General features: G+C 30.8%; 1 protein-coding gene across 1 annotated transcript in view; it reads right to left on the bottom strand.

Moving 5' to 3' along the window:
- The window catches only part of LOC111624374 (plasma membrane calcium-transporting ATPase 1-like), a 202,995-nt gene that overhangs the window by 74,321 nt on the left and 117,481 nt on the right, over positions 1–11,193 (bottom strand). The window lies entirely within an intron of this gene.

The raw sequence follows: 11,193 nt of genomic DNA, 5'->3' as shown, positions 1-11,193 counted from the left end.
AAAGTTCCTGGTGACACATCCCTGACTAACTTGATCCGACTCAACAAGGAACAAACTCCATGGGAAATAATTTTTATGGCTTTTAGCCTAACTCGATAAAACGTTCGAATTTAACCGATTAAAGTTTCCAATAATTAAAATTTAAAATAACACTTTATTGTGGGTCTGTTCGTCCCTCACACAACTAATGCAGGAAAATGTTTGACACAGGAAATTTATGATGTCAATGTTTTTATTGTTTATCTCATATGGAACGTGTATTTTCCAGTGATAGGCTTATATAATAGCCTATCTATAATACTAAACAATATGGAGCATGCACAAACACATTCATTTATTCTATATTTTAAAAAATTATTAGAATACTGAAATTTGGTCTGTTTTCTCAATTAACCCTTTTTTCGGACAATTTCTTTCTACTTCCTCTATAATTTTCAATTTTTCAACAACAGTTCCAACTTTTCTCAATTGTCCAAACATGATCTTTATGTGAGGCCCCAAAAATGAATTGAAATTAAATATTTATTATTAAATATTTATTAAATCGAAACTAGAAAAAAAATTGTCTATTGTTAAAAACTAATCAAAGATCGAATTAGTTGTGTTAGTCATATGAAACTGCGACGAGAGAAAAAAAAAACGCTATTGATGTAAACGGAACGCAATAATTTTAAATGATTAATAATTGTAAACAAATGACCTCCAGTAGAGATGGACCTTTGAAGAGTCGTTCATATGCACATAATTAGAACATAGAAATTTTGAAAAGAGGAAAGATTTAATGACGAAAAAGGACATCGCATCGTGTTGTTAAATTTCAAAAACGTCACAGACTAGACAACAATGGTGGAAAATATGAGCACAAGTTTCAAAGTTCCATCAACATTTTGCATCCAGAATAACGGATGGTGTCAAGTAGATTCTTCAAGGCGGATCCTTCTCGTAACTCGAAAAGGAATCGTCTTTCGCTTAGAGACAGATGAGGGAGCCAATCAGAATAAACAAATTAGAGAATGGAGATTGATATAATCCCCGATCCTGAAGGACAGGGAGACCTCTTCCGTAAACTGTGCTACGGAGTACCTGCACTCCGGAAAGTCCAAAGCAAAAAACTCACTGGGCGTTGACGCACAGAAGATAAAGATTCCGCACTAGTGACCATCGAGAGAGCCGTGCCGCCGACGCTTACTGACAAGTCTCCTTACCTGCCGCAGCCCCGGGGCCCATCTCCGAGGGACGATAAAAAAACATCCTCGACACTTAAAACTTACGAACATTTAATTGATTAAGGAACTTTGTGCATAGTGTAAGTTATTTCCTGTTAAATTAAACAGATTTTTGTCAGATACTTGTCATCTGTGTCTCCTCCGCCACACCCACGCGCGAACGACCCTAGATCATCCTGACGTGAGATTAACGATTCCCCCTGGAAGTCAGCAAACTTACATTTATCACAAGACAACGTACTAATTTTTACTAGTATTTCTAGACTATAAGAAAAAAATGCCACCAAAACAGTAAAGTATTTTGCAAAGCAGTAGACAAAAAGTAGTCAGAAATTACAATAAAAACTGGTTAGCTGTAGTCAAAGGTTTAACTAAAAATAAGAGAATGTCAAATCTGGCATTCTTTTATTTTTAGTACATGAAAATCAGTGTTTCCATTTAGCAATTTATTATGAGTAGAATGACTGATGCAAGATAACATTTTTCTTTCAGTAAAATACAGAATAAACATTGCAGGAAAATGAACAATGCAAAAATGAAGAATACAGGAAAAATTAACATTATATATATGGATCCTTATTTGGAACTGGAGAAAACAACCGATAGATGCGAGAAAACAATTGATATGGGAATGATAGATCGAGAATGCACTGTATTCTGATATTTGTACTTATAATAAGGATGAACTAACCATGGTCTTACTATGCTGAATTAATCAACTGTTAAAAGTGTATAATCTAATAATTAAGCTTTAATTACAATTTATATTAACTTTTTTTATAAATTTGTCAATACTCCTATTACGTCCAAATACATATCTGACGATCAATCTAATCTAACAAATATTTTGCAAAATAGAAGCAAACAGGATAATTAAATCTATTAGTATGCTATATTAATATTGCTGTTAATTAATTTTATATTTATGATTTAAAATATAAAATATTTTATTAATATTAAAATCATAATTTAAACAACAATTTTCCATACAAAACAGGAATTATCTATTAGTACAAATTCATTTGTAATCACCACAATCACTTTTTCAACAACAAAATATTGACATTTAAAAGCATCTTCTTGAAATTGAAGTAGCTAATGTGCAAAAAATTTTAACAAAAATGCAAAATGACTTAAAATAGTAAATCAAATTAGCACATAAATGGATGCACCAAAATAAATTAAATCTAACTATCAATTGAAATGTCAAATTAAAATTAACGTACACAGAATTTAGTTAATTAGATATTAACAAGTTCAATGCCTTGTTAATTAACTAGTTGAGATTAATAGTCAGAATTAATCCATAAAACAAGGCAGTTTTGCATTTATTTTATTCAATGAGCAGTTTATTTTATAATAAAATAAATCTAACTTTGAAAAAATGTAACACTGACTATCAATGAAGTTACATTTTACTCATAAATCAGCTTTATTTGTTATTCACTCAATCTAAGCTGTCTCTTTAAGAATATTAAAAAGATTATTTCAAACAGGAGAATAGGAAATTACCACTAGCATAAACTATTCACAAAGTTTTTACTGGACTTGTTTACTACTGTGGTGTTACTGTTCTAATTTTGTTGATTATTTTAGAATCCTATTAATAGAGAGGTTGAGGCGCACATTTTAAACGTGTAAACATGTACGTGTGACGTTCGGCGCCGCTTTTCCGTAAGCCTAAAAGTTTGACAATGGTGTTTGGATAATCGGTGGAATCACGCTCGACATTCCAAACACCATCGTCAAACTTTTAGGCTTACGGGAAAGCGGCGCCGAACGTCACACGTACACGATTAAAACGTGCGCCTCAACCTCTCTAATAATGTATATGCAATAACTTGTAATAATTGTCACCATAGACTGTTTTGTATGTCATCCAACTGATAAGGGCCAGTACGGCCGAAATGCATTTTGGGATAAATTAATTAAATAGGCTGGATGTGTAATAAGCCTGTTCATCAGTCATATGTAACTAAGTAGTTTTTGAAATTAAATAATACAAGCAAGAAGCTTTTTAATATTGAAGTATCAATTGCTACAGTTGTTTTAACATTTCACTCCAAATTACATAATATAAACTTTAATAAGATCAATCTTCATTAAATCTGAGAACAAAAGCTGTTAGATTTAAAACTAATTTTAAACTGGGAGGAGAATTATACAATTCTTTCCGTCCATTTAGTTTTTATCAGATAGTTAAAAAAAACAATTCTTATAAATGATCAGTTATTTATCAGCAAATCATAAGAAATACATAGGTGCTTCAAAATGTTTGTGAAAAAAGTCCATAACTAAAAATTGTTTGGAAGGATTTTGATTTCAATGCACCTGAACATTCTTGTACCAATGTGTTATAACATGTTCAAACATGAACCCTTAAATGCAGGTAAGAACGCAGCGCCACCAGTTGAAAGTCAAGCACCATTCAAGTAACATAGAATCCACCAAAATTGAAACCAGAACAAAGTTCATGGTGAAACTTGATTGGGAGAATAAACAAATCATTGATTCTCTGAAACAAGTTTATGGTGATAACGCTCCAAAAAAATCAACAACCTACAAATGGATAAGTTGCTGAAAGGTACCAATTTTCCATCAGTTGAAGATGTAAAAAGAGCTGCTCTGACATGGTTCAGATCACAAGACCCTCAGTTCTACTCAGACAAACTTAAAGGCTGGTATCAACATTTGCAGAAGTGTATTGACCTTAATGGAGCATATGTTAAAAAATAAACATAATAATATGTAATTTGATTATATAAATTTCTTTTAGGTGAATTTAACTAAAATAATATATATTTATGGGCTGTAAATGGACTTACACCATTTTCATAATTAGACAATTGTAAAAATCATTTCATTTCAATTATGAAAAAATTAAATATCACTTAATATATATTTTTATTAATCCAATTTTGTTTATAAATAATAACAAGATATAAAATAGTGTTTTTTTTCAACATTAAAAATATTTACTTATTGTTAAAGTATTTTATGATAAGTTTGTCATTATTATGAGCTTATCATTAGGTGCTGCTTTTCATTTAGGCTCATTACATGAATTTTTTTTTCATTTCATCTATTTCCATTTTATCAAATTCTGCTTTTGTTGGTAAAATGCAGATGTAATTTATGAACAGCCCATAAGTGTTTAATTAGACTGCAGAAAATGGACTTATCCCACTTTCATAATCAATGGTTATGACTTACTTCTGCTGTAAACCAAAATAGTGCTTATTTCAAAATATTTTCACAAACATTTTCAAACTTAGTTCTTCTTCAGGTGAATAAAACGGGTAGAATCGATGTTATTCAAAATCTGAACACAATGTTCTAAGGAAACTCATGCAATCATTGTGTTAAACTTGCGCATGCTCTGTAGATAGAAGGATCGCTTTTGGCTTCTCAAGTGTCGAAAATAAGAGTTTGCCGTGCTATCGATAAGGATAGTTCATCCTTATTGTTTATACACTTATCTTCTCTTGCTGTTTTATAGATATATACCGCTTCCATCCAGCGCAAATGGTGTAGTAGCTGTGTGGTGTAAATTATCTTTGCCTCGTCAAATACAGCTTGTATATCAGGGTCCGTGGCATATTGTGCTAATGCTGTAGTATATCTTTTATGTAGGATGTCTGCTTTGTGTTCTTTGATCCTCACCTCCAACAATCTTTTTGTGAATCCCACATATACTGAGTCTTTATCACACCTATGATCTTTTATAGGGATCCTGTATACTCCTGCTAATTTGTTTTGGTGTGGAGTGTCTTTTGCATTATTTAGCATTCCAAATATAGTGGGACATCTTAAGGAGGCTTGTTTTCTTTTGGCGATCTCTTTGTAGATTTTCCCTAAGTACGGATTGTAAGTAATTAGGATTCTGTCTTTCTGAGTGTTACTTTGTTTCCCTTGCGGTTCTGTTTGATCTGTTCTTCGTGAATGCATCATTTTTTTTGATCCTCATGGCTATCCTACTATTATATCCATGTCTTTTGGCCATGATATTAATGGTGTTGATCTCTGTATCCAGTGCCTGTATTGTCGATGAGTGGGTGTATGCTCAATTCACCGAGTTATTAAACGCCACTATCTTATACTGCCATGGGTCACATGAATGCACAGGGATATACAATTGATCTGCCTGAGGTTTTCTGTATACCTCTGTGTTGATAGACCTTCCTTTAACTATGACGTTCACGTCGAGAAAATGAACTTGTTTGTCGCTCTCCTGTTCGAGGACCACAGTTAATCCATAAGAGTTGTTATTAAATGCCGCTATGACTGCCGTCATGTCAGGTTTAGATTTCCATAATATGATTATATCATCCACATATCTTTTGTATGTAATAATATTGTAAAGTAGGTTGGGCAGTACTTTCTGTTCTAGGAGTCTAATTACCAGTTCGCATAGATCTCCTGCTATCGGGCTCCCCATTGGTACACCTCTTTTCTGTTGATATACCTTGTCTTTGAATTGAAAGAAAGAATTGTACCACAATAAATGCGCTAACTCTAGTATATCTTGATGGTGGTTACTGCCCTCTATTATATTTATTAGCAAATCTCTTAATGCACAGAAGGCTGGTGGAAGAAGTAAAGAAGGGTATAAGGATTTAAAATCTAGCACAGTGAGGTACTGTGGGGGTATTAATCTGCTTGAGTAGAGCTATGAGGTCAACACTATTACTTATGTTAAACTGGTATTCTTCTAAATGTGGTGCTATTATATAGTGCATTTTCTCTTCTAGTTTGCGTGTTGGAGCCTGAATCTTATCTATTACAGGACGAATCTGTTTGCCTTCTTTGTGCGTTTTAGCAAACCCAAATAATTTGGGCGTGTCTGGAGAGTCTACAACAATGCTCTTAATATCTAACTTCTTTGCTAACTTGCTTTTGGAGAATCTCTTTACTCTAGCCTGTAGTTTTTCAACTGTGTTACTGCCGCTTTTCTCACATTGAGTGATATTGATGTACTCCATAAGCAATTTCTCGTACGTCTGCTTCCTCATAATTACCATGGTTTTAGCTTTATCCACTCTAATTATAGTGATTTCGTTTGCTTTGGTCCATCTACGGGCTTTTGATATTTTTGCTCTTAGTTCTTTTGACTCCACATCATTCTTTGCCTTTATTATTTTTTGCACAGCCAACCATCTATAATATTCTTTACTTCTATCTGAGAGGCCGTGTATTAGGGTTTCTATGTCCAGGATATAACTCAGAGTTCCAGTTATGGGTGGCGGTGGAGTGAATTTTGGGCCATAATGTAACACCTCAGACACAAAGTCAGGCGCTTCTATGTCATCCCATATTATAAATGGAAAGGTAGGGTGACTTTTTTTCTTCGGTACCTGAAATTAAGGTTAAGATGATGTGCATGAACAGGGCTGTTCGAACTACAAGAAAAAGAATGTATTCTATTTTAACAGAACTCGTTAAAATCAAAAATGACATTTTTGAAGTGCATCCTAGTCGCTTAATAGAAGAAAATGCAAGATTAGTTCCGCAATATGAATATTTATACAATAAATGCAAGGAACGATATCGTAGAAAGTTGCAATGGATTCTGAGATTTCAGGTACTGAAGAAAACCACCATTCTGGGAAAACTTTTGAATTGAAATTTTTTGATTTCCAGTCTAGACCAGAAGTTAATTGGAGATTCCTGACCATAAGTTTTCCATATTTGGTTTCAACTTTTATTTATCTAACACCATTCTCAAGATGAAGGACAGACAGCGAAAATTTATGAGTCGACAATTTTTTTCAAATTGAAGCCCAATTAGTACACAACTTCAGGTATCTGTTTTTGTATCAAGGTACAGTATAGATATTATTTTAGTACTCATTTTGAAAGATTACATGTACAACAAGAATCAACAAACCAATCTATTTTTAAAAATTATATAATTACAATAAATTTTTACCAATACATTTAGGTGTTTTTAATTAATTCTTCTTTCTAATGATTTATTATTTTAAATCTTTAACAGCAAACCTTTTAAAATTAAAATTAATAATTCAAAATAATATTTAAAAAGTTGCTGAATCCTGTTTCAAAGTTTAAAATAAGATGTTTTATTAAGTTATTGTGTTTTATTAAAAAACCATTTTCCTCATAACTATAAAATTGACTTTGAAGTAGGAAAAATTATTAATAAACGAAAAAATATATTTTCATTTATTATTCATTATTAAATCCCGTTATCCACCATAAAAGTATAAATTTATTAAATATAAACTAAACTAATGACAGTGATGATCGCCTATACTCCTCCTGATAATGTAGAAAAATTAAATGAAACTTTCAAAACAATAGAAATATGATAACATATCACTCCATACATTTCTACTAGGAGATTTCAACTCACAAAATTGCCAAAATAATGGATTCTTGGTATGATGGACCTAATTCCCTAATTTAAAATATCCGTAAATCTAAAGATAAGCATGTTAATAAACTGGGAACAAATTTAATAGAAACAATAACTGACTATAAAATGTATATAGTAAATGATAGTATTAAGCCTGACTGCTCTGCAGAATACACCTCTTTGGAACATGCTGGAAAATCTACTATTGATCTTACAATATGTTCAGAACTTTTGTTAGACTGTTGTTTAGAATTTATTATAACAACCTTTGATGCATCCGACCATTTTCGCACAATAACAAAATTTTTACTGTTTTCATTAAAGAAACCAAATAATTCACTCTAAGTGTCAAAAGATAAATTATAAAATTACAAAATATTCAGCTGAAATCGGAAAACAATTTATTAACATCCCGGAAATAACAATCTAATAATAATGAAATTTATAAACTAAACTAATGATAAATATAATGAACGACTATATGCAAATCAATAACAACAAAAGAAATACTCAAAATGGATTCAGAAAAATTTGGTATGACCTAGACTGTTATAAAATGAAAATGATAAAGCAAACCAAACCAAAAATATTCAGAAAAGATTCAAATGACCTAAATTTCCTTAATTACAAGGCAAAACAAACTTATAATAACTTACTTAAAGCTAAAAAGAAAAACTATTTCCGGAATATCTAATCTACTTTAATCAAGAATAGCAAGGACAGTAAATTATTGTGGACCACAATATGAAGATTTTGCTTTAACTCATATCTAACTGAAAACTCTTCTATAATAGACTATGATATATGGGAAAATTTTTACCAGTGGTTCCCAAATATCCAACTAATTTCGCCACCAATATCTAATACTGACTCTTATAATGAATATTTAGACTCTAATTTCACAATTAATGAATTAGAAGATGCCATCAACAAAACTAAAAGCAATTCAACCCCAGCACTAATTACATTCCAACCAAATTCCTGAAAAAGCTTCCACATCAAGCAAGAATTAAACTATTAAATTTATTCAACTCAATCTATAAAGCAACCTTATATCCAGATTCTTGAGATTCTTGAACTTGGCTATATTTACCATGATATACAAAAAGGGCAACCATCTTTCTCCAAACAACTATAGTCCTATAGCTCTAAGAAAACGTTTCACAACAATATTAGCCACCAAATTTCAACAATGGACAAAAGCAATGAATCTAGAAACTAAATCTCAGTATGCCTCATTAAAAATAAGGGAACAGAATCTGCTATTTTTCTACTATTACTGATAATACAGCTACACCTAACTAAAAGACACAGAAAAGTTCATTTCTGTGTTTTTTAAACAGAATTTTAACACAAAATTTATCAATATCCAAAAAGCCTTCAACTCAGTCTACATTCCTCTACCAGTGAATAATTTGAAAGCTAGTGGTGTAGGCGATCATTTTTCATCAACAATATTAAAACTCTTTTCTAAATTATAATGAAAAAATTAAACAGTATAAAACCATATCTCCTTCTTAGACCTTTCTCGTGGCATACTCCAAGGAGATCCTCTTTCGCCTTCCTTATTTAACTTTTGCCTACTTTGGAACAGACCAACTTTTTCATAAATCTACTGATGGCATCAAAGTTAGCAATAAAGTTTTTCATTATGTTCAATTCACAGATGACCTGATAATTCTAGCCCTTACAAAAATCTCTCTCCAAAGAAAAATCAACCAATTAAATTCAAACTTCAAATCGATCTACTTAATAATAAATTCTGCAAAAACAAAAGTCATTATATTTTTCAACAACAGTAAAATGTCAGAAAAAGAATCTAAGATATATCTAGACAATACACTTCTACAAACAGTAAAAGAAGTAAACTTTCTGGGAGTCACTTTTGATTGGAATGCAACATTTAAAGTACATTTTTCTAGAATTAATAACAAAGCAAAGCTGGTTATTGACAAACTCTTGTTTTTATGTTCAACTCTGAAAACCTCAAACTTATATATTCATATGAAACTAACTCAATAATCAATCCTATCATTTACTATGCAAGTCTAATCTGGGGTCTAAATTATCTATACCAATTGAATGTCTCCATAAACTACTTCATTTAGAAAGGTTTGTTCCTGGTTACGCTGTATGCCATAAAACTAATCATATTTGGTCTTGTCCTTTTTTTCTTAAAACAAATAATTAAATTCTACTACTGATTAAAATTTAAAAGTGATGATAACATAACTTTTTTACATCAGGAAATAATTAAACAAAGCAAAAATTTAAAAACCGAGCAGTTTTGGCAAAACAAGTTCTACAGAATCTGTAAATAGTAACTCTGACATATGCATTCAAGATAATGTTTAAGATTGAAATTATGGTTATACACTATTATTGGAATCTGCTATTTCTCAATCTGTAAATAAAGACCAAACTAACTTAAGTCAAAGCAATTATCACACTTGGTATATAAATTTATTATAAATACCATCTTCTCAACCATACATGTCTAAATCAATAAACCTCAATGTGAAAAGATTAATAGCCCAATTACATCTCAACAAATATTCACTTTTTATTAATAATACTTACATTTAACTTTTCAAACACTCAATTTTTTTGGAGTAAATCTAAAGCTTTCTCGATGTACCATCTACTTCAAAACTGTCAAGGTCTTGCAAGTATGCACAATTCACATGACATTAAATGAATACTAAACTGCAGTTCACCCCTCGAATTCAGAAAGAACTTAATCTCAATAAAAAAAAATCTTTACAAACTATATAACTACTTCATCAAGATTGTAGGAACATTAAAGAACTAACATAAGGAAACTCCATGTTTACTAATACTCTACAAAATTTAACAAAAGTGACAATGCAGAAACAGTTAAAACCATTCTCTCTGTCATGTTTATAACAGGTTTCTATGGAATCTATTGTAAAATAATTGTATGGGTTTTTGAAAGTAAATTCAATATATAAATTACTATTGTTAAATCACTAACATATGTACTACCCCCTGCAACAGGGAAACTCTTCCCTTCTGTTAATAAAGTTTGATTGATATTGATAAACTTATTAAATATGTCTCTTAACAAACTTCTCAAATTTGTTAATATATTAACAAAGTAGAAGAAAACTATCAAAAATATATTTTTATCAATTAAAATTATCATTAAAATATAACCTGAAAAATGATCAATGATCAATACCATTTAAATTATAATTACCTATCATTTCATTTTCTGTTACATTAGTCCATTAACATCTGCCCTCAAAATGAGAGCAAGAAGTTAAGTAAGAAGAGTTTGAGAAAGTTAAACTGTTTCATAAAAAATTTTTTAATATTTGAATATTAGAAGTATTGTAGATTGTTTCTCAAATCATAATTTTGGCTAATAAATCATTTTGGAAACAAACTGTTTGAAAATTTAAACATAGCAATTGATATTCAAGTATAACATAACATCAAGCCATGCACTATTGCTTTCTGCAGCCCAATCCAGCATTTTCATTCCTATCCTTATGTATTGCAATTTTTGTATAATTCCTTATATAAAAATATTAATTTTATATATATAGGCTGGTATCAACATTTGCA

The sequence above is a fragment of the Centruroides sculpturatus genome, unplaced genomic scaffold (assembly GCF_000671375.1).
Source record: "Centruroides sculpturatus isolate CEXI.00-Female unplaced genomic scaffold, Cexi_2.0 scaffold264, whole genome shotgun sequence".
NCBI lineage: Eukaryota > Metazoa > Arthropoda > Arachnida > Scorpiones > Buthidae > Centruroides > Centruroides sculpturatus.
This window is presented reverse-complemented; position numbering and strand designations above follow the sequence as displayed.